This window comes from Schistocerca cancellata, chromosome 9, assembly GCF_023864275.1.
Source record: "Schistocerca cancellata isolate TAMUIC-IGC-003103 chromosome 9, iqSchCanc2.1, whole genome shotgun sequence".
NCBI lineage: Eukaryota > Metazoa > Arthropoda > Insecta > Orthoptera > Acrididae > Schistocerca > Schistocerca cancellata.
Window position 1 is genome coordinate 29307313 of NC_064634.1, and position 23898 is coordinate 29331210.

At 47.7% G+C, this 23898-nt stretch overlaps 1 non-coding gene across 1 annotated transcript; it reads right to left on the reverse strand.

Moving 5' to 3' along the window:
• Positions 1-4196: 4196 nt before the first annotated feature.
• On the reverse strand, positions 4197-4271 carry Trnas-uga (transfer RNA serine (anticodon UGA)). The gene has a single exon. It is a non-coding gene; the product is annotated as a tRNA-Ser (tRNA).
• Positions 4272-23898: the final 19627 nt, after the last annotated feature.

The window sequence follows — 23898 nt, forward strand, 5'->3', positions numbered from 1 at the left end:
AGATACGTATCTTTTAGAGTACTTACAGTCATTGGGAATTATAGGAGCAATAAATTCGATGTTAAATTGTTTGCACTCCATACATGTTACAAAGTAACCGGTTGGATTGTGTTAGCCTGTGTTCAAATTGAAATGCCAGTTTTCCTTTCTTTTTGTCAATACTTTGGTGAATGCATTCGTTAGAAGAATATACAGTAATCCACCAATTCTGGTTGTAGAAAAATAAAGGTTCGATACGTTACTAAAGGCACATGGGTAACATTTTCACAGTCATGCATAAATATTAGATATATTGTAACCAAATTCTTTGCCGAAGGGACGTTACGTTTAGCTCCATGGAGACAGAACACTACAAAACTAATGCTTCTTTGGAGATCTCATAGGGAGTTTCGTTCGTCAAATTCAGGATACTGAATTACTCTCTAACTCCCATGTATCTTAATTGTTTTAGTTACTACAATGACACCAGTATGCTGTTGCTGACTTGTTGGTTATCAAATGTGTTTAAATATCCTGAATAAATTTTCGCTCTGCAACGGAGAGTGCATTGATTTGTCAATTACTGGCGGAATAAAACTGTGTGCCGCAGGAAAGTCATGACTCGTGGTTAGATAGGTTAGTCGGTAGAAGAGTTGGCTGCAAAAGGCAAAGGTCCCACCATCGAGTTCTGGTCCGACACACGGTTTCAATCTGCCAGTAAGTTTAGTGTCAGAATAGGATCAGAACTCCTGAATTATATGTTTCTTCCACATCTACCTCAAAGAACACTATACAAGAACAAAATATGTCCAACATTTCGTACTGGAAGCCTCTAATGTTTGTAAGTCTGATAATTTATCAGGCTAACTTTCAACTAGAAGAAAAAAATTGTAATGCGCCGGCATCTTTTTTTCAGAGTCGTCAGTTCTCTGACTTGTTCGATGAATTCTGCTAAGAACTGCCCTCCAGCACCAGTGTCTTCAACTCGAAGAGCAGTTGTATTACTTATTAGATATACTGCCCGCATCTCGTGGTCTTGAGGTAGCGTTCTCGCTTCCCACGCCCGGGTTCCCGGGTTCGATTCCCGGCGGGGTCAGGGATTTTCTCTGCCTCGTGATGGCTGGGTGTTGTGTGCTGTCCTTAGGTTAGTTAGGTTTAAGTAGTTCTAAGTTCTAGGGGACTGATGACCATAGATGTTAAGTCCCATAGTGCTCAGAGCCATTTGAACCATTAGATATACTCGAATCTGTCTTTACCTATATACACAAGGTGAACATTAGTGAAACAGATAAATTAGAGTAACGTATTGCTGATTGGAAATAGAGGACAAAGGAGTCCCATGAGAACGTGTCTGGAAATGGACGATGTGTATGCAATGACAACAAACCGTCCCGGAACACAGTACACAACTGCATCGCTCCCACATCACAAACAGCTGTTCAAAGTGGCCTCCGTGGGATTGTAGGTGATAGTGATACTATCGCTTGTCATGAGGGATACGCATGATCGTACTTAGGCTTCCACCATGTCTGTGGACCATTTGCCTAGAGCTAGTACTAGGGTTCGCGCCAGTACCTTGTAGAAGCCGGTCCTACAGATCTGGTGTAAGTACAGCCGTCTCCCTGCACGTTCGTCTGTCTAAGAGGACCACTGATCACACACACTCCCAAAAATGGTTTGACATGTTCTGTGATGTGGTTGGTGTCCGTGAGGACACTTGTTTTTGTATAGCAGTGCTTAATCCCTACTGTTTCCATCTGGTAGGCTGTAGACAAAAGGCATCTCGCCTTGTTTCCTGCATGAATACCGGAGGGTCTTGCTGTGTACTGAACGCTACGTCATTCACACAGCCTGCAACACACAGGAACACACGGTATGTAGTTAGATGTCATTTGTCAACTCTACCTACCGCGGCAGTGATGCTTTTCCGGAGACATGTTGGTAGGACCCTTTTTCCTCCATTTCTGGTCAGGAGCCAGTCCCTGCAATATGTCTGCTCTCCGGTGACCCAGCCCCGCAGTGCCCTTGTGGTCATGCATTAACAGTGCGCCATGTTTTATTGTCGTGTCCCCGTTTTAGTCAATCTCGTGTTGTCCTGTCTCTGCCATCTACTTTACAGGATATTTTAACGGATGACGCTCGAGCGGCTTCTCGTGTTCTTCGTTTCATTACTTTGACTGGATTGTCCAAAGAAATCTAACTCTTTCACTTACTTTATCTGCCTCTTTGTAAGAACTTTCTGGTGTCCCCCCCCCCCTTGAGTTTTACTAGATTCTGTGTGCTCTAACAATTGTGACTGGGCGCTAATGGCCTCAGTAGTTGAGCGCCCTTAAACCCCCCAAAAAAAAAAAAAAAAAAAAACCTGCAATATGTCGGTTTGATTAAAGTTCTCACTGTATACACTCTACAGCTCCCTCAAGTAACAGCGAAGTTATTTTTTGATGTATAAAAGCGTGTGTTGGCATTCTGCCCTTGCTTCTCGTCAAAAATTTCGGAACATTCGCTCTGTTCCTACACACCCCGGTTCAACAGAGGACATCTAGACACTTTTATCTGTGTCGACCTAATTTCCAGCATCTATCTATAGCATCACATTGCGACTGCTTCGATTCTCTTCTTTTAAATTTTTCCCTCTATTCACAGTTCACTTCAGTACAGTGCTGTACTCAAAACGTACATTATGACCAATTTATTTCACAGTGCTGTGCATAATTCGTGATTAAAACTGTGCTATTTGAATGGAAACTTGAACTGGAACTCTGGAGCTTCGAAAATCAATGTTATGACACGTAATCGTTCAGCAGATTAGGAATGTGTAATCAGTGCTTGTATTTTTAACTATTTTCCTACTTCGTGAATGTAAGCAAAACCTTTAAAGAGATGCGCAAATAATATTTGAGGATGAACCCGATTCGTAAACTGACATCTGACGCATTATGTACACGGAGAAGAGCCTGCAGGAGAACGGAATTAGCCTCTGATGGAGAAAGTGTATTTATCTACTTGTGCGGGTGTGTATGTGGGTTTGACTTGGTTGGGCAGGTGAGTGTGGGTGATGGGAAGAGGGAGGGAGAGAGAGAGAGAGAGAGAGAGAGAGAGAGAGAGAGAGAGAGAGAGATAAGAAGAGAGCAAGAGAAACATCGTGATCACTAGCGGTCGCCTGTGTGCGAGGGCCGACGTGGGTAAATCCCTGCGAGGAAGGCTTCTTTCTTATCAGGATGGCTCTGAAAGGGACTTTCAGCAGCACGTGGGAGTGAAAGATCCGAAGAGCTACTCACAGAGATGTGGGTGAAAGCAGTGCGAAATGGAAAGCTCGTTGCTGGAGAAGGCTTCGGTGGCCGCGACGCCGGTCCAAGTCCATTAACTGCACCCTTACACTCGTAGATAACTGATCTTGATAGGTAATTGGTTCATTAGACAGTAGTTTTTCCTAAGGTGTAGGAAGTCATACCCGGACCAGAATGACAAACTGATCCACGCCTAGGTGTTCACAACGCTGCTATCGCAGCAACAGCCAATCACGGAACGCGGTAGGACGCGCCCCCTGTTACGTTCACCGTTGCCAAATCTCTCTGCTACTGCAGTTAGTGGCTACTGTCGTCAGCAGAGATGGGCAAACTGAAACACGTAACTGTTTCGAAACAAATGAAACAGTACAATGAAATGTTTCGATACGCTCTTTCGAAACAGTGGAACAGTTTGTGTTTTGTAATCTAATAAACCTGCACATTTTATCATCTTGAATGTCTACTGTATAAGTATGTCCATATAAACACAAGTGAGGTGCGAGAGCGCTAATCATATCGCAGAAAGTATGAAACTATCACTTAGGCGTTTTGGCAGTTTCGTATTTCCTGCAGCAAATGCGCTGTTTTCGTGTCGTGTGACTTTCTTACTTTCCAATTGGCTGAGGACAGCCATAGCTGAAGACAGAAGAGCCACCACGAACGGAACTGGAGGTGGGAGCAAAGTGCAGAAACAACGCTTATGCTACTGGGATTCCCACATTCCGTTAGTATAATATACCCATCCTGCTAATTTCCATGCACACAAAGGGAATCATTGTGGATAATAAGCACAGTGACTATAGATTCACAAATAACGCCAAATAATTCGAATAAATAACAAAATATAACAGAAAAAATGTTCCAGAATGAGATTTTCACTCTGCAGCGGAGTGCGCGCTGATATGAAACTTCCTGGCAGATTAAAACTGTGTGCCCGACCGAGACTCGAACTCGGGACCTTTGCCTTTCACGGGCAAGTGCTCTACCAACTGAGCTACCGAAGCACGACTCACGCCCTGTACTCACAGCCTTACTTCTGCCAGTACCTCGTCTCCTACCTTCCAAACTTCTCAGAAGCTCTCCTGCGAACCTTGCAGAACTAGCACTCCTGAAAGAAAGGATATTGCGGAGACATGGTTTTGGAAGGTAGGAGACGAGGTACTGGCAGAAGTAAGGCTGTGAGTAGCGGGCGTGAGTCGTGCTTCGGTAGCTCAGTTGGTAGAGCACTTGCCCGCGAAAGGCAAAGGTCCCAAGTTCGAGTCTCGGTCGGGCACACAGTTTTAATCTGCCAGGAAGTTTCATATCAGCGCACACTCCGCTGCAGAATGAAAATCTCATTCTGGAAACATCCCCCAGGCTGTGGCTAAGCCATGTCTCCGCAATATCCTTTCTTTCAGGAGTGCTAGTTCTGCAAGGTTCGCAGGAGAGCTTCTGTAAAGTTTGGAAGGTAGGAGACGAGGTACTGGCAGAAGTAAGGCTGTGAGTACCGGGCGCGAGTCGTGCTTCGGTAGCTCAGTTGGTAGAGCACTTGCCCGCGAAAGGCAAAGGTCCCGAGTTCGAGTCTCGGTCGGGCACACAGTTTTAATCTGCCAGGAAGTTTCAGAAAAAATTGTCTGTCAAGGTGTTCCTAACCGTTACTATAAATTCACCACGCTTCCCAGCCCTACCGGTTCACCATTACACTATCAGTGATATGTCAAACATATTGCTTGCTATTATACCTACATCAAATTTATGTATCTGTCTAATAACTGTCACTCTACGCCTTTTTTTATTCAAAATGTTGTAGGCTTACTTGCGTTTTTTAGTATGATTACTGTACATCAACAGAGAAGCGTATGTTACAAAAAAGTGTAATTTAACTGAATGATTTTCACATATTTATTATTCTGAATGTGAATAATATGCGTTGTTTTATTGTTTGGTTAGTGTTTATTAAGCAGATGTTACGCCATTTTGGAATAGGACAGTCAGCTAGAAACGAAGCTTTATTTTCGGATATCTTAAGCTTCATGCTATTGCTTGTCAAAAAGATTTCGACACTCTTGACAGTGTTTCATGAAGTGGTATGTTGTGTTTCAGTACCTGGGCCGAGCCCGAATCTCGTCCGACACAAAGCGGAATGAAACATCACTGTTTCGAAACAATGAACCGTAGCCGTTCCGAAACACTGAAACAGTTCCACGTATCGATACACTGTATCGAAACATAGAAACACTGGCCAAGTCTTGTCGTCAGTTCTGCACAGCGCATGTGGCCCGTAACGTAAACAGTTGTGTGATCCGTTTCGGTTGTGTGTTTTGTTTCTACAGGTGGCAAGTTTATTTTGCGCTACAGAATGTCTGAAGCTTTTAGTGGAAGTATGCAAAAAAGTGTTGCTGCTAAACGGAAAGTTCAGCGATCTACTCCTACTTTGGATGGTCAGACTCGTGAGTTCGTGTTCGGTGCGAGAGTATTTCGAGAAAGAGAAAGACAGTGGCGCAACTCTACTGCCTGTAATGATGGAGTTTGAAACAACAGCATACTCCTTAAAGATACACAAAAGACTCTAATCAAAATTTGTAAGGAGAGATACTGTGCAGAAGGGGAAGAGCGTGGTTCATCCAACCTGCGGAAACCCAGAAACAGAGGACAGAACCACATGTAACAAACTCGGAATCTTTGCATCAAGATGCTGTTCGTTGCCAAATATATGGATATTAAGAGAGAATACAACATGCAACAATTAAAAAAAACAGTGGCCTACTCTTTGCAAGGCAGAGCTATTCAGTGGCAGCAAGAAGTCTTTGTTAACAGTAGTCAGAGCTTTTGGTTTTCGGTGTAAAAGCTAATGGACGGAAAATTATACAAGAGAGAGGCGAAATCGTAGTGTGCTGTTGTCGATTTTTAAGAAATATAGTTAAAGTGCCGTTTGAAGATGTTGTGTGGTTAGACGAAACCTTGATAAAGACTGGTCATTCCGTCAGAAAAGACTGGGCGGTTGATAGCATATGTAGAAGTTCTGCTGTTCCAGTAGGAAAGGGCGCCAGAATTATAGTTTGGTATGCTGGAACTGTATCTGGCTTCGTACCTAACTGCCTCCTCGTTTACAAATGGAGGAAAAGAAACGACTACGACGAGGAGATGAACCACGACAGTTTTCTGAAGGGTTCAATGGGTAACTACTGGAAAACTTAAATTGGCCGTCCGTCTGTCATTGTAATGGTTAATGTCCCATACCATTCATTTATTAAACATAAATCTCCAAAGATGGGAACGAAAAAACGCCGACATTGGTTTAAACGCCACAACGTGAAAATTAGGGATGATATATGTAAGCGGAGGCCATGAAAACTGTAAAGAAAAATAAGCCACTGTTTCAACAGTATATTGCGATTGAGGTTGCTAAAGGACATGGCCACAGGTTCTTAGCCTTCTACCACACCAAGGCCACTTTAAAGCCATCGAAATGATTTGAGCACAAATTAAATATTAAAAATAAGAAAAGCTTCACTGAGGCAAGAATTCAAAGACTGTTAGAGAGAGCAGTGGTACAAACAACGCCAGGAAACTGTACGCCACACAGGAAGGGTAATTAATGAAGTGTGGAAAGTTAAGTGAATGTCATGAGTGATGCAGAGAATATAATTAATCCTGTGGCAATTCCAGTGGCTTCTCCACGGACCGTACCTCAGATAACGACAGTGATGAGGTAGAAAGGGATTCTGAACTAAGTGGCATTTATCCTTTGCCTTAATTTGTCTTAATTTTTGTGTTTGTATTTTTTATTTATGACGGAATGCTGTGTACTACAGTTGCACAATAATTATCACCTCATTATCAAGGAATGCTCCTCCATACAAATGCGACAGCCTGCATGCACAATACACTGATTGGTAAGTACACGAGTAGTTTATATTATTTTAATGGTCTTAGTTGCTGTACTTACATAAATGATTCACATCCATTTTGACATACGTTACATATCGAATATCACAACTGAACGTGACTTATTCTGATTATTGCAAAAACTTTGCTTTTCCTGTTGATTTTGTTGACATATACAAATAATAGGAAGGCCGTATGGTTTTGTATACGGGAGTGAATTTGTTAAGCCAAAAGGATACAACATCGCCAACTTTCATGCTCAACTGCACTTCACTGTCAATCAATTTGTTAATCTGATCCAGGTATAGGTACTGTGATGTGTCAGAAGAACTTATGTTTCTTCAAACTATCCACTTTCTTGTACTTACTCCTTACAAGAGTCCACGTACTTAAGCAGATGTGTTCTACAATCCGCTATGCAACAAGCTACATCAGTAATTGGGAAACCGTGCATTGGAATGGTGGGAACACTTCTGAAACCGAAATGAACAAATTAAGAAGAAATATTGTAGTACAGCATGATTGAAGTGACATTTCAAGACTGCAGTGTAATTACTGACGAGGATAAGAAAATATTTTATTATGCATGGAAGGAAAATATTGTAAATCTCGCAAGTTGAGAAGTCGTATTGAAGAACTTGAAGGGTTTTTGGTGTTATCAATGAATTAAATTTAAATTGGAAGAATTGTGATGGGCCTAGTCGGAAATCCATCGGGGGAACATCTTCAATTGGGATGATTAGCTGTTGTTGACCAAACATCGACTTACTCACATGGTCCTGAAGCATGGATAATGATTCATCAGACAAAATACATACTTAAGTTACATATGCTTCATATAAATCTTCTGAAGATCATTATGAACTGCGTCAGAGATCACAGCAGCCAACATGACTTAATTATGTCATGTTTGTATGTAAACATAAAAGAAATTTCCAAGAAATATTTTTGTTACGGCAGTACTCTAATATTATTTAATATTCAAACATGAATCACATAAAACCGTGAGTTTCGCTTGTACTTTGGCACTTATGAATTTGTTTCGGAAGTAATGCAACTTTTTGATGTCGACTAGTATGAACGACATATCTTCGCCATTACAAGTTCTTTGAGTCGGTAACCTAACGGCCCATGCCATCTTGCTTGTTCAGTTAGCTGTATGACTTGTTGTAATGTGGCTGTCTGTAATGAAATATACCAAGTCTTACAGAAATGTGTGTTTCCTTGGGCTACAGCCAACAGAAATCGCGCGCCATTTCCTCGTAGTGGAAGTATTTTCGTGTCTACTGCAGCGGCTTGTTTACACCTTCATTCGTTCTGGCTGGCTCTGAGCACTATGGGACTTAACATCTATGGTCATCAGTCCCCTAGAACTTAAAACTACTTAAACCTAACTAACCTAAGGACATCACACAACACCCAGTCATCACGAGGCAGGGAAAATCCCTGACCCCGCCGGGAATCGTACCCGGGAACCCGGGCGCGGGAAGCGAGAACGCTACCCCATGACCACGAGCTGCGGACTCATTCGTTCTGCTTGGCCGTGTAACCTGCTGCGCAGTACGTGGATATCGATGCTCCTGCACCTCACCTACAATGGGACATTTACTCGCTTCAGCAGCACCTGGATTCCACAACAGGTTTGGTGCAGTTTCGGCGCCTCAACACTTTCACCACTCGACAGCGCAACATGGGACTGCATACTAAGGCTTGGTCTCTGCAGCGAGTGTGCATCGACACATGCATTTCGAAAACGATACCGAGGAGAGCAAAGTTGCTGCATTACATCATGTTGACAGGGATTCTGCATTTTGTGCACAAACTATTTATCAAAAGCCGGCCGCCCGGGCGACCGTTGCAACAGTGCTATGTGCAGCTTCGCCTTTTTTAGAACAGACCAGGTGTACCGATCATGCTCCCGTGACGCCCAAGTGCCTTACCACTTCGTCGGTTTACAAACTGGACAACGCCCAGTGTACATCATGAACACTTCCACGCCAGTTTCCGCCCCCAGTGACTGTTCGGCCTCTCAGTGCGTTTTATGGGCCGCTATCTGATGTGAATAATGTGCTCCATAGTGATACTAATCGTGGTTTTTTTCCCCTCTGAACATGGCCAGGCTCATCCCACTGTCACCACATGTAAACTTGCAGGGGGTTTTGGCTGCATCTGTTCACCCTCTCACTTTTCACATGGTGATACCCCTGCCTTCCACATCGGACATCTGCATCACGAACATTGCATCCGACAGTTCTACATTTCCTAGTGCATCGCTTCCACTCTCATCTGCTCTAACAGACTACTCATTTGCACCCTACGCAGTGCCATCTGCATCGACCGCGCCAGTCCAGCATCCACGTCATAAGAGTGATACGAGGGACTAGCTGCTCCATCATCGCCGTCACCAGGCCTCTTACTCACCCTGCCCCCCCCCCCCCCCCCCACTATCTGAGGACAACCGAGCAACGTGGTTTGCGCTGGTGGAGAACTTGTTAGAAATGTACTGTCACTGACAACAATTCAAAATTCCTATGCCTCAAGAACCAACTGCACAGGCACACAGACATTTTCTATGACCTACATCTGATGCCACCACTAACTTTGAAGTACGATTTCACAAAACAGACCAACATCAGGCACCTCTCGCAGTCCCCACAAGGGGTTATTCTGCGAATGCTGTATGAGGAACCTCCAGCGACCGCATGCTGTCCCAGCTTTGGCGCCAGCTATGCCTGCTGGTCAGTGAGCAGATCATGCCAGGTGAAATCCTGGCTGACCAGGTCTATTCACTCATACACCAGCACCACCAACAGGAGCTCGCGCAACAGGTTGGCACTATTGCACCGGTAGCTTGCCTGGCCACTGCCAGCGCAGGCTGTAACCTCCCCCTCACTTATCGACCTTAATGACAGTGAAAAATTAAACCGCGTGTACCTAATGGAAATTTGGGAAAAGCAATCGTGACCGAAGTTAATCTGTCGGTAAAGAGGGAGGAAAGGGTTACATCTAACTGAAAGGAAAAATGCTAATGAAACAGGTGGAAATTAATTTTGAAAAGGGATAAAGTTAATAAAGAAAGTAAATGTGCGGCCATTACGTTAACAATTAACTAGCGAAAATTAGATATTTGAGATTTGGGGGAAATTACGGTCGCCAGTCCTAAGGACAATTACTATAATAACTGAAAATGAAAGATTAATGCACATATAATTAGCACTAGAAGCGTGGCAACTGAAGGTTGACACGTGCAGTGTGAAAACTGAAAGTTTGACAGAAGTAATAAATTTCGCTAGACTCTGACTTAATTTAGCAAAAGAATTAATAAAACAGGAAAATCGAAAGTTAATTTAGTGACTGAAACTAATAGTGAGCTTTCTTTCTGAAGCACATCGACATTCAGTAAAATACGGTTAGTCTTGGACTACCTCAACAATCATTTCAAAAGCTACTTGAACCTACGCAATTTAGAAATAAGAGATTTAACTTTGAACTTGAATTAAATGATTCTGAACAATTGTTGTTGTTGTTGTGGTCTTCAGTCCTGAGACTGGTTTGATGCAGCTCTCCATGCTACTCTATCCTGTGCAAGCTTCTTCATCTCCCAGTACCTACTGCAACCTACATCTTTCTGAATCTGCTTAGTGTTTTCATCTCTTGGTCTCCGATTTTTACCATCCACGCTGAGACTGGTTTGATGCAGCTCTCCATGCTACTCTATCCTGTGCAAGCTTCTTCATCTCCCAGTACCTACTGCAACCTACATCTTTCTGAATCTGCTTAGTGTATTCATCTCTTGGTCTCCCCCTACGATTTTTACCATCCACGCTGCCCTCCAATACTAAATTGGTGATCCCTTGATGCCTCAGAACATGTCCTACCAACCGATCCCTTCTTCTGGTCAAGTTGTGCCACAAACTTCTCTTCTCCCCAATCCTATTCAATACTTCCTCATTAGTTATGTGATCTACCCATCTAATCTTCAGCATTCTTCTGTAGCACCACATTTCGAAAGCTTCTATTCTCTTCTTGTCCAAACTATTTACCGTCCATGTTTCGCTTCCATACATGGCTACACTCCATACAAATACTTTCAGAAACGACTTCCTGACACTTAAATCTATACTCGATGTTAACAAATTTCTCTTCTTCAGAAACGCTTTCCTTGCCATTGCCAGTCTACATTTTATATCCTCCATACTTCGACCATCATCAGTTATTTTGCTCCCCAAATAGCAAAACTCCTTTACTACTTTAAGTGTCTCATTTCCTAATCTAATACCTTCAACATCACCCGACTTCATTTGACTACATTCCATTATCCTCGTTTTGCTTTTGTTGATATTCATCTTATATCCTCCCTTCAAGACACTATCCATTCCGTTCAACTGCTCTTCCATGTCCTTCGCTGTCTCTGACAGAATTACAATGTCATCGGCGAACCTCAAAGTTTTTATTTCTTCTCCATGGATTTTAATACCTACTCCGAATTTTTCTTTTGTATCCTTTACTGCTTGCTCAATATACAGATTGAATAGCATCGGGGAGAGGCTACAACCCTGTCTTACTCCCTTCCCAACCACTGCTTCTCTTTCATGCCCCTCGACTCTTATATCTGCCATCTGGTTTCTATACAAATTGTAAATAGCCTTTCGCTCCCTGTATTTTACCCCTGCCACCTTTAGAATTTGAAAGAGAGTATTCCAGTCAACATTGTCAAAAGCTTTCTCTAAGTCTACAAATGCTAGGAACGTAGGTTTGCCTTTCCTTAATCTTTCTTCTAAGATAAGTCGTAAGGTCAGTATTGCCTCACGTGTTCCAGTATTTCTACGGAAACCAAACTTATCTTCCCCGAGGTCGGCTTCTACTGGTTTTTCCATTCGTCTGTAAAGAATTCGTGTTAGTATTTTGCAGCTGTGGCTTATTAAACTGATTGTTCGGTAATTTTCACATCTGTCCACACCTGCTTTCTTTGGGATTGGAATTATAACATTCTTTTTGAAGTCTGAGGGTATTTCGCCTGTTTCATACATCTTGCTCACCAGATGGTAGAGTTTAGTCAGGACTGGCTCTCCCAAGGCCGTCAGTAGTTACAATGGAATGTTGTCTACTCCAGGGGCCTTGTTTCGACTCAGGTCTATCAGTGCTCTGTCAAACTCTTCACGCAGTATCGTATCTCCCGTTTCATCTTCATCTACATCCTCTTCCATTTCCATAATATTGTCCTAAAGTGCATCGCCCTTGTATAGACCCTCTAAATACTCCTTCCACCTTTCTGCTTTCCCTTCTTTGCTTAGAACTGGGTTTCCATCTGAGCTCTTGATGTTCATACAAGTGGTTCTCTTATCTCCAAAGGTCTCTTTAATTTTCCTGTAGGCAGTATCTATCTTACCCCTAGTAAGATACGCCTCTACATCCTTACATTTGTCCTCTAGCCATTCCTGCTTAGCCATTTTGCACTTCCTGTCGATCTCATTTTTGAGACGTTTGTATTCCTTTTTGCCTGCTTCATTTACTGCATTTTTATATTTTCTCCTTTCATCAATTAAATCCAATATTTCTTCTGTTACCCAAGGATTTCTACTAGCCCTCTTCTTTTTACTTACTTGATCCTCTGCTGCCTTCACTACTTCATCCCTCAAAGCTACCCATTCTTCTTCTACTGTATTTCTCTCCCCCATTCCTGTCAATTGTTCCCTTATGCTCTCCCTCAAACTCTCTACAACCTCTGGTTCTTTCAGTTTATCCAGGTCCCATCTCCTTAAATTCCCACCTCTTTGCAGTTTCTTCAGTTTTAATCTACAGGTCATAACCAATAAATTGTGGTCAGAGTCCACATCTGCCCCTGGAAATGTCATACAATTTAAAACCCGGTTCCTAAATCTGTGTTTTACCATTATATAATCTATTTGATACCTTTTAGTATCCCCAGGGTTCTTCCATGTATACAACCTTCTATCATGATTCTTAAACCAAGTGTTAGCTATGATTAAGTTGTGCTCTGTGCAAAATTCTACCAGGTGGCTTCCTCTTTCATTTCTTAGCCCCAATCCATATTCACCTACTACGTTTCCTTCTCTCCCTTTTCCTACACTCGAATTCCAGTCACCCATGACTATTAAATTTTCGTCTCCCTTCACTATCTGAATAATTTCTTTTATTTCATCATACATTTCTTCAATTTCTTCGTCATCTGCAGAGCTAGTTGGCATATAAACTTGTACTACTGTAGTAGGTGTGGGCTTCGTATCTATCTTGGCCACAATAATGCGTTCACTATGCTGTTTGTAGTATCTTACCCGCATTCCTATTTTCCTATTCATTAATAAACCTACTCCTGCATTACCCATATTTCACTTTGTGTATATAACCCTGTAGTCACCTGACCAGAAGTCTTGTTCCTCCTGCCACCGAACTTCACTAATTCCCACTATATCTAACTTTAACCTATCCATTTCCCTTTTTAAATTTTCTAACCTACCTGCCCGATTAAGGGATCTGACGTTCCACGCTACGATCCGTAGAACGCCAGTTTTCTTTCTCCTGATAACGACATCCTCTTGAGTAGTCCCCGCCCGAAGATCCGAATGGGGGACTATTTTACCTCCGGAATATTTTACCCAAGAGGATGCCATCATCATTTAATCATACAGTAAAGCTGCATGCCCTCGGGAAAAATTACGGCCGTAGTTTCCCCTTGCTTTCAGCCGTTCGCAGTACCAGCACAGCAAGGCCGTTTTGGTTATTGTTACAAGGCCAGATCAGTCAATCATCCAGACTGTAGCCCTTGCAACTACTGAAAAGGCTGCTGCCCCTCTTCAGGAACCACACGTTTGTCTGGCCTCCCAACAGATACCCCTCCTTTGTGGTTGTACCTACGGTACGGCTATCTGTATCGCTGAGGCACACAAGCCTCCCCACCAACGGCAAGGTCCATGGTTCATGGGGGGGTCTGAACCATTAACAATAGTAAAATTTAGTACGTACCAAGCTGAGCTGCAGTCACAGGTAAGCTAAAATACGGCAACAAAACTCGCACTCTTAATTTATGCTTGTGTAATCTAAATATTGTAGCCAGCTATGAATGCCTTAACTGAACTTTGAAATTAAAGCAGTGAAAACGAATTAGCTATATTACTTTAATGCTGGCGTTTGAATTTCAACGACACTCGGGTTCATTTCGGAAAAGGAAGGGACCCTGCTTGGTAATGCAATTGGTAAAATGAGCAACAAAGGTTCATGCTACGTTGCTGTAATTTAGTGAGAAAAATTTAACAGTTTGGAAAGCTGAGATCTGCCATACAGTTCTAAAACTTTACGTGCTTCCAGTCTTCCTTGTTGGTTGATTGAAAGTTTGAAGCCGTCGATCAAGGAGGTGGCGACAGTCACTCATCCCCCCCTGCGGGTCCGGGGATTAGAATAGGCCCGAGGTATTCCTGCCTGTCGTAAGAGGCGACCAAAAGGAGTCCATCCCCCTCACGGGGGTAGTTAGCGCCTGCGTCCGGAGACGGACGGTTCCACGACCTATGATTGTGGTCTTTTTGGTTTTTCACTTCTCGTTTCTTCCTTTTTGTTGGTTCATTTCTTTGCTCTTCTCCACCTCACTGTCTTTTTTACTCTTTCCCTTGACCTCTCCTTGCCTTCTCATTGCCTTCTTCTCCTAGCCTTCTCATTGCCTTCTTCTCCTTGCCTTCTCTGGTCTCCGCCTCAGCGTTTGAGACAGTCTGTCCTCTTTCTCCCTCTCTCTCTTCTTTTTGCTCTTCTTCCTTCCTCCCTGTGCGTGCCTGAAGGCCGACCCACGCGTTCGCACGCGTAGCCGGTGACGGGGTAACGCGGAAGTCCCCGCCCTGGGTAGACATGTAAGGCACGTGCGTACCCTCTGGTAAAGGTCAGGCCCGAGGAGGGGTGATTGCCTGAGCTGATACCTTCTGACCATGCCGAGTGGTCCCTCCGTCTGTTTCTCGGGAGGTGTGACCTGAGGTGTAAACGTTCACCTAAGGCGGGAGTGCCCTCTGAGAGGGTCCCCACAAGGAAGGAGCGCGCCATCGGAGACGCTGGCAATCATGGGGGATTCCTCCGCAATGGATTCTACTCCATCGCTTTCGACTTCTGCCCAAAAACGGAAACGTGACCAGCCACCAGTGACAAAAGTACTACCGCCTGCCCCACAGTTCCTCGTCGTTTCTCGATCTGAGGACGGAAATGATTTTTCCTGTCAACCCTTTCGTTATCCAGAAGGGCGTAGATGCCATAGCCGGATCTGTCAAATCTTGTACCAGGTTGCGTAACGGTACCTTATTACTAGAAACTGAGAGCGCCTCTCAGGCACAAAAACTGCTTTGGGCCACACTCCTGTACACGTTCCCTGTCCGGGTGGAGGCCCACCGAACTTTGAATTCGTCTCGTGGTGTAGTCTATACTAACTCCCTCGACGGATTGACTGACGAGGAGATTCAATCTTTCCTCGCTGAGCAGGGCGTGACGGCTGTCCATAGGGTCATGAAAAAGGTCAACAATTACCTTGTACTGACCCGGACACTTTTCTTGACCTTCGATAGTGTTAAGCTGCCATCGCGTATCAAGGCGGGCTACGAGGTTATTTCTGTTCGCCCCTATGTCCCGACACCTACGCGCTGCTACCAGTGTCAGCGTTTCAATCACCCTCGACAGTCTTGTTCCAATGCGGCTAAATGTGTCACTTGTGGCAGGGATGCCCATGAGGGTGACTGTCCACCTCCGTCTCCTCGTTGTGTGAACTGTCAGGGTGACCATGCCGCATCCTCCCGCGACTGTCCTGTCTATAAGGAAGAAAGCTGTATCCAATAAATTCGGGTCAAAGAGAAAGTGTCCACCTCGTCTGCTCGCAAGCTATTGGCTAGTAGGAAGCCCACGCTGCTCCCAGCGGGGAAATACAGTACTGTCCTCGCCTCTCCTCGGACTACCAGGGAGGTGGCAACCGAGACATGCGATCTGACCTTCAGCACCACGGTCGTCCGTTCGGCCAGTGCTAAGATCGCGCGGTCGACGTCTCCTCTTCCTCCCATCACCGCTCAGACACCAGCCCCTTCATCAGCTTCTGCTAAGACGAAGACCCAGAAGTCAGATGCATGGGCCTTCAAGAAGGAACCATCCCGTGCCGACTTCCTACGTACCTCGACCTCCCAGCCTTCGACCGGTACTTCCACCAAACGTCCTTCCAAGAAGGCTCATAGGAAGCACAGTTCTCCTTCTCCTCCACGGCGCATTTCTTCTCCTGCGCCACCCAGCGGTTGCCGCCCCAGGCCGTCATCCGTTTCGCCTGGCCGCACCGCTGGTAGCCGAACATCTGGCCGTTCACCGGCGGAGGAAGCTCCCCCTCCCGGCCATCCTCCCAAGATGGCCGATGAACCTATAGACCCAATGGACGATGACTGTCCGCCTACTGATAGCGGCGGCAGTGCTCGCTCGAAGCCAGGCCCTCAGCGGCCTTCGAGGTGACCCCTTCTTTCATCTTCCTTTTCTTACGATGGCACTTATTCACTGGAATATTCGCAGCATTAGCTACAACCGAGAGGACATGAAGTTGCTGCTCCGCTTGCACCGTCCACTCGTCGTAGCCCTCCAGGAAACGAAGCTACGCCCATGCGATCAAATTGCCTTGGCACACTACACCTCTGTGCGTTTTGACCTACCCCCTGTGGTAGGTATCCCAGCTCATGGAGGGGTTATGTTGCTGGTCCGGGATGATATTTACTACGATCCCATCACGTTGCACACCGGCCTGCAGGCAGTTGCCATCCGCATTACTCTCCCCACTTTTACATTTTCCATTTGTACCGTTTACACTCCATCGTCATCTGCCCTTACCAGGGCAGACATGATGCAACTTATTGCTCAGCTACCTACACCATTTTTGTTAACTGGAGACTTCAATGCCCACCATCCCCTTTGGGGCTCTCCAGCATCCTGCCCGAGGGGCTCCCTGTTAGCAGACCTTTTCAACCAGCTCACTCTTGTCTGCCTCAATACTGGCGCTCCTACTTTTCTTTCGGACACATCTCACACCTATTCCCATTTAGACCTCTCTATATGTACTCCCCAACTTGCACGCCGGTTTGAGTGGTATGCACTTTCTGATACATATTCGAGCGACCACTTCCCGTGTGTTATCCAGCTCCTGCAGCATATCCCCTCTCCGTGCTCCTCTAGTTGGACCATCTCCAAGGCAGACTGGGGGCTCTTCTCTTCCAGGGCGACCTTTCAGGATCAAACCTTCACAAGCTGCGATCGTCAGGTCGCACACCTCACGGACGTCATTCTCGCTGCTGCTGAATATTCCATCCCTCACCCTACTTCTTCTCCACGTCGCGTACCGGTCCCCTGGTGGACCGCAGCATGTAGAGACGCTTTACGTGCTCGTCGACGTGCTTTACGCACCTTTAAACGCCACCCTACAGTGGCGAATTGTATCAATTATAAACGATTACGTGCTCAGTGTCGTCGTATTATTAAAGAAAGCAAGAAAGCCAGCTGGGCTGCTTTCACAAGCACGTTCAACAGTTTCTCCTTCTTCTGTTGTCTGGGGTAGCCTGCGCCGGCTATCTGGAACTAAGGTCCACTCACCAGTTTCTGGCCCCCCTGCGGGTTCGGGGGTTAGAATAGGCCCGCGGTATTCCTGCCTGTCGTAAGAGGCGACTAAAAGGAGTCTCACATGTTTTGGCCTTATGTGATGGTCCCCTCTCGGGTTTGACCTCCATCTTTCTAAATTCTTCCGAAGAGCGAGCCAATTGGGGAAGGGCGCCTTACGTGGTGCACTGTATCCGTCGTGCAATTAGACCTTTAGCCGTCTTTCACGTCGTTGCCATGGTGTCCCGCTCGTTTTCGATCTTTAGGGCGGGGATACGTCCCTGGGTGCGATTCCCACGCTGCCCTCTGCAGTGTTTCTTTTAACTGCGGCGACGACCTTGGACAGTTTTGCACCTAAGATCCAGCACGGTAGCCAGTCCGTTGTGGTGGGGCCGCCATGTACCCTCTTGGTTGTAGCCCCCTGACAACACAGGGATCGCTCTACTGATGCCTGCGCCGTTAACTCCCCACGTATGCCAAGGAGTAGATGCCTATCCTCCTGGGGTATCAGGACTCCCGGCATCGGCCATCCTGCCAGGTGGCCTTTGCTGTGGCTGGGTGGCGCCCGTGGGGAGGGCCCTTGGTCGGAGTAGGTGGCATCAGGGCGGATGACCCGCAATGAAGCGTGGTACATCATCTCTCGCTGGCGGCCAGCCGCCAGCAGTCTCTAAGCGTTCTCGGGCTCAATTTAATGCTCAGAAGTACGATCCGAAAACGTTCCCCTCCCTGGCCACGCCGTGGGAAGAGCGTAAGTCCCAGGATGGAGGTAACAGTTATTCGCCCCGATTCTTAGTTTGCACGAGAGCTGATGGGGAGTCTTTTCTCTCCACAAAGCCTCAGTTCTTCGTCGAGCATTTAGAGGATAAGTTTGGGGAGGTGGAGGGCTTGTCTAAAATGCGCTCTGGCTCAGTACTGATACAAACGGCATCCTCCGCCCAGTCACGCAGGTTACTTGCTTGTGACAAGTTGGGGGATGTTAACGTTACTATTACTCCACATAAGAGTTTAAATATGGTCCAGGGTGTTATTTTCCATAGGGACCTCCTTTTGCAGTCTGATGACGAGCTGCGCGCCAACTTAGAACGTAGAGGTGTTCATTTCGTCCGGCGCGTTCATCGGGGTCCGAGGGACAATCAGGTTGCTACCGGTGCCTTCATCTTGGCCTTCGAGGGTGATACGTTACCGGAAAAGGTCAAGGTGATGGTCTACCGATGTGACGTCAAGCCCTATATCCCTCCCCCGATGCGGTGCTTCAAGTGCTGGAAGTTCGGCCATATGTCTTCCCGCTGCACTTCCAGCCTCACATGTCGAGATTGCGGACGCCCATCTCATCCCGATACTCCATGTGCCCCGCCTCCCATCTGCGTCAACTGCGGGGAGCACCATTCACCTTGCTCGCCAGACTGCAGAATATTCCAGAAAGAGCGCAAAATCATGGAATATAAGACCCTGGACCGACTGACTTATACTGAGGCCAAACGGAAATACGACCGATTACATCCAGTGAGAATGACAACTTCCTACGCCGCTGTTACAACACCTGTGCTAGCCCCATCAGTTTCGCGCCTTTCGGCCGGATCGACGAGTGGTACAACTCCTCCTGCCCCCTTGCCAGTGGGGGGCTCTACCCACCCGATTGCTCCTGTGCCACCTACCTCAGGAGCAACACCATCCCCCCCATCGGGGACGTCGGTCCCCGCTTCTACGCCGGAGAAGTGTCCAACTTCTTCGGCTTCTCACGCTCGCAAGGGGTCCCTTGGGTCCCTCCCTTCCCAGGTTTCCACCGGCGGGAAGGCTGACGATAGACAGTGGCGTAAGTGCCCACAATCTGCAGGTCGAAGGGCTTCCCGATCCTCCTCAGTCCCGGAGACTGAATCGGTGAAGCCCTCCCAGCCAGTTAAACCCAAGGAGCAGCGTGAGAAATCAAAGAAGAGCAGCTCTAAGCCCAAGGAACGCGCGGTGGTAGCCACCCCATCGCAACCTTCTAGCTCTGCGTCTGAGGACGCGGTGGAGATTCTGGCGTCCGCTGAGGACCTCGATCTCGCCGGTCCCTCAGACGCCGTGAATAGCAATAGCACTAGCACGGGTGCTCAATCGGAGGCAGCAGGTGACCCAGCGGCGTAATCTGCCGTCCCAGTCCCGGCACGCCTTTCTCAGCCATGGACAAAACCATCATCCAGTGGAACTGCAGCGGTTTCTTCCACCATCTAGCTGAGCTCCGCCAACTTATCAGCCTTCACCCTTTCCTCTGCATTGCTCTGCAGGAAACTTGGTTTCCAGCAATGCGCACCCCCGCCCTCCGTGGCTATCGGGGTTATTATAAGAACCGAGCAGCTTATGAAAGGGTGTCTGGTGGCGTCTGCATCTATGTCCTTAACTCACTTCACAGCGAGTCTGTCCCTCTCCAAACAGCTTTAGAGGCTGTCGCTGTTAGGGTGTGGACGCCGCAGGCTCTTACCATCTGCAGTCTTTACCTTCCACCGGAGGGTGATGTCGCGCAGCATGTCCTGGCTGCGCTGATAGCCCAATTGCCGCCACCTTTTTTATTACTGGGCGACTTTAACGCCCATAACCCTCTGTGGGGTGGGTCAGTGGCAACAGGTCGAGGCGCCACCGTTGAGCATTTATTGTCGCAGCTCGATCTCTCGATTTTGAATGATGGTGCCTCCACACACTTCAGTGTGGCGCATGGCACCTACTCCGCCATTGACCTTTCAATCTGTAGCCCTAGCCTCTTACCATCTGTCCACTGGAGTGTGCATGATGACCTGTGTGGTAGTGACCACTTTCCGATTTTTCTGTCACTACCACAGCGTCACTCTTCTGGGCGCCCTAGCAGATGGGCTATGAATAAGGCTGACTGGGACTTGTTCTCCTCCACTGCCGCTATTGAGCCTCTCTCAACTGATGCCATTGATGTGGTGGTTACATCGGTCACCGCCGGCATCGTCACTGCCGCCGAGTCTGCCATTCCCCGTTCTTCTGGGTCCCCTCGGCGGAGGGCTGTGCCTTGGTGGTCGCCTGAGATCGCTGAAGCGATTAAGGATCGCCGGCGGGCACTCCAGCGTCACAAGCGACATCCCTCCATGGACCACCTTATCGCCTTTAAACGGCTGCGTGCGCGGGCCCGCCTCCTTATCCGCCAAGGCAAGAAGGAGTGCTGGGAGCGGTATGTGTCCACCATTGGACTCCATGTCACTCCATCGCAGGTCTGGGCCAAGATTCGACGGGTCTTCGGCTATCGGACCCCTGCCAGCGTCCCTGCGCTCTCACTGAATGGAGCAGTTTGTACTGACTCCGACGTCATTGCAAACCGCTTAGCAGAGCATTTTGCTATGAGTTCCGCTTCTGCGAATTACCCCCAGGCCTTCCGCTCCATTAAAGAGCGGATGGAACGTCGGAGCCTTTCTTTTCGCACCAACGCTTCTGAACCCTACAACGCTCCATTCAGTGAGTGGGAATTTCAGAGTGCCCTTGCCGCTTGCCCTGATACCGCTCCCGGGCCAGATCGCATCCACTGTCAGATGCTGAAACACCTTTCAGTGGACTGCAAGCGACGCCTCCTCGACCTTTACAACCGTCTCTGGGTCGAGGGTGAGTTTCCATCGCAATGGCGGGAAAGTATTGTCATCCCCATTTTGAAACCTGGAAAGAACCCTCTGGAGGTGGACAGCTACCGCCCCATTAGCCTCACCAACGTTCTTTGTAAGCTTCTCGAACGGATGGTGAGCCGGCGCTTAAATTGGGTACTGGAGTCTCGGGGCCTTCTGGCTCCGTCTCAGGGTGGGTTCCGGAAAGGCCGCTCCGCCGCCGACAATCTGGTGAGCCTGGAGTCGGCCATCCGGACTGCCTTTGCCCGCCGTCAGCACCTGGTCGCTGTCTTTTTCGACATGCGGAAGGCGTACGATACGACATGGCGTCATCACATCCTTTCTACGCTTCATGGATGGGGTCTTCGGGGCCCTCTGCCGATCTTTATCCGCAATTTCCTGTCGTATCGTACCTTCCGCGTGCAAGTCGCAGCCTCCTATAGTTCCACCCACGTCCAGGAGAACGGTGTGCCACAGGGTTCTGTTTTAAGTGTCTGTCTGTTTTTAATAGCCATTAACGGGCTCGCTGCGGCCGTGGGAAATTCTGTCTCTGCTTCCCTGTATGCTGACGACTTCTGCCTTTATTACAGCTCTACTGGCATTGCAGCTGTTGAACGTCAGCTACAGGGCGCTATCCGTACGGCGCAGTCTTGGGCTGTAGCGCATGGGTTTCAGTTTTCGGCAGCCAAGACCCGCGTTATGCATTTCTGCCGGCGCCGAACAGTCAATCCTGAGCCGCGGCTTTATCTTGGCGACGAACTCCTTGCTGTGGTGGAAACCCACAGGTTTTTGGGGGTGGTTTTCGATGCCCGGTTGACTTGGCTGCCTCATATCCGGCAGCTTAAACAGACGTGTTGGCGGCATCTCAACGCTGTGAGATGCTTGAGCCACACCCGCTGGGGCGCCGCCCGCTCTACCCTGTTGCGGGTCTACCAGGCGTTAATCCAGTCCCGTCTGGATTATGGGAGCCTGGCTTATGGCTCAGCATCCCCATCTGCGTTACGGGTGCTGGACCCAATTCTCCACAGTGGGATACGCCTTGCCACTGGTGCTTTCCGCACCAGCCCTGTGGACAGTGTGCTAGTGGAGGCAGGTGTACCCCCACTGCGGTTCCGGCGCCAACGTTTGCTGGCCGCTTATGCTGCCCATGTTCTAAGCTTGCCCGGGCATCCAAATTATCGTGTCCTGTTCCCGCAGTCAGTCGTCCATCTGCCAGACCGTCGGCCCCGGTCGGGTTGTCCGATCGCCGTACGCGTCAAGGAGCTTCTCTGTGGGCTTGGGTTTTTCCCTGTTCCACCTCCTTTCCGGGCGCCTCTGCGTACACCCCCGTGGTGTGTTCCTCGCCCTTGCCTTCGGCTCGACTTGGCACAGGGCTCGAAGGACTCGGTCCCTCCAGAGGCCTTCCGCCGCCGCTTTTATTCCATCCTGGCCACGTATCAGGGCTCTGGAATTGTTTCCACCGACGGTTCGATGGTTGCTGGTCGTGTCGGGTATGCGCTAACTCTAGGGGACCATTCCGAACAACGGTCCTTGGCGGCTGGCTGCAGCGTTTACACTGCTGAGCTAGTCGCCATCTTTCGAGCCCTAGAGTATATCCGCTCCTGCTCAGGTGAGTCCTTCGTTATCTGTAGCGATTCCCTGAGCGGTTTACGAGCTCTCGACCAGTGTTTTCCTCGTTCTCGTCTGGTGATGGCTATCCATGAGTCCCTGCATACTCTTGCGCGTTGCGGCCGCTCTGTGGTCTTTGTGTGGACCCCCGGTCATGTCGGTATCCCGGGCAATGAACATGTTGACCGCCTGGCGAAAGAGGCCACGAATAAACCATCTCTGGATGTTGGCCTCCCAGAGGCTGATTTGCGGGCTGTCCTCCGCCAAAAAGTTTTTGCGCTTTGGGACGCTGAATGGCGCGATCGGATTACACCCAATAAACTCCGTGCCATTAAGGAGACGACGACTGTGTGGCGGTCCTCCATGCGAGCCAACCGCAGGGACTCAGTCGTCCTTTGTCGGCTCCGCATTGGCCACTCCCGGCTAACACACAGTTATTTACTGCGCCAGGAGGACCCTCCTGTATGTCGCTGCGGGGCGGCTTTGACGGTGGCCCACATTCTGTTGGCCTGCCCCCTTTTAGCTGTGGTCAGGCAGACATTTGCGCTGCCTGATACGCTCCCTGCCGTTTTATCCGATGACCCTGTTATGGCTGCCTTAGTTTTACGTTTTATTCGGGCAGGGAGTTTTTATTCTTTCCTCTGAGTGTTTCTGTTTTATTTTATTTTTTCTTTTGATTCTGGCCTTTGGCCTATGATTTTACACTGATCTTTTAATGTGTTTCTAAGTGGTTGGCTTTTCCTTTTTTATTTCTATGGTCGGCCAACCACTGTCACACTCTGTGTGGTTTTAGTTCGTTTTGTCTTGTCCTTGTCTCCGTTTCTTTTGTTCTGTATCGTCTGTGTCTATTCCGTTCCTCGTTTTTATTCTCTGTGGATGTTCTTTGTCTTTGGAAAAAGGGACCGATGACCGTAGCAGTCTGGTCCCTTTCATCCCCCAAACCAACCAACCAACCAGTTTCTGGC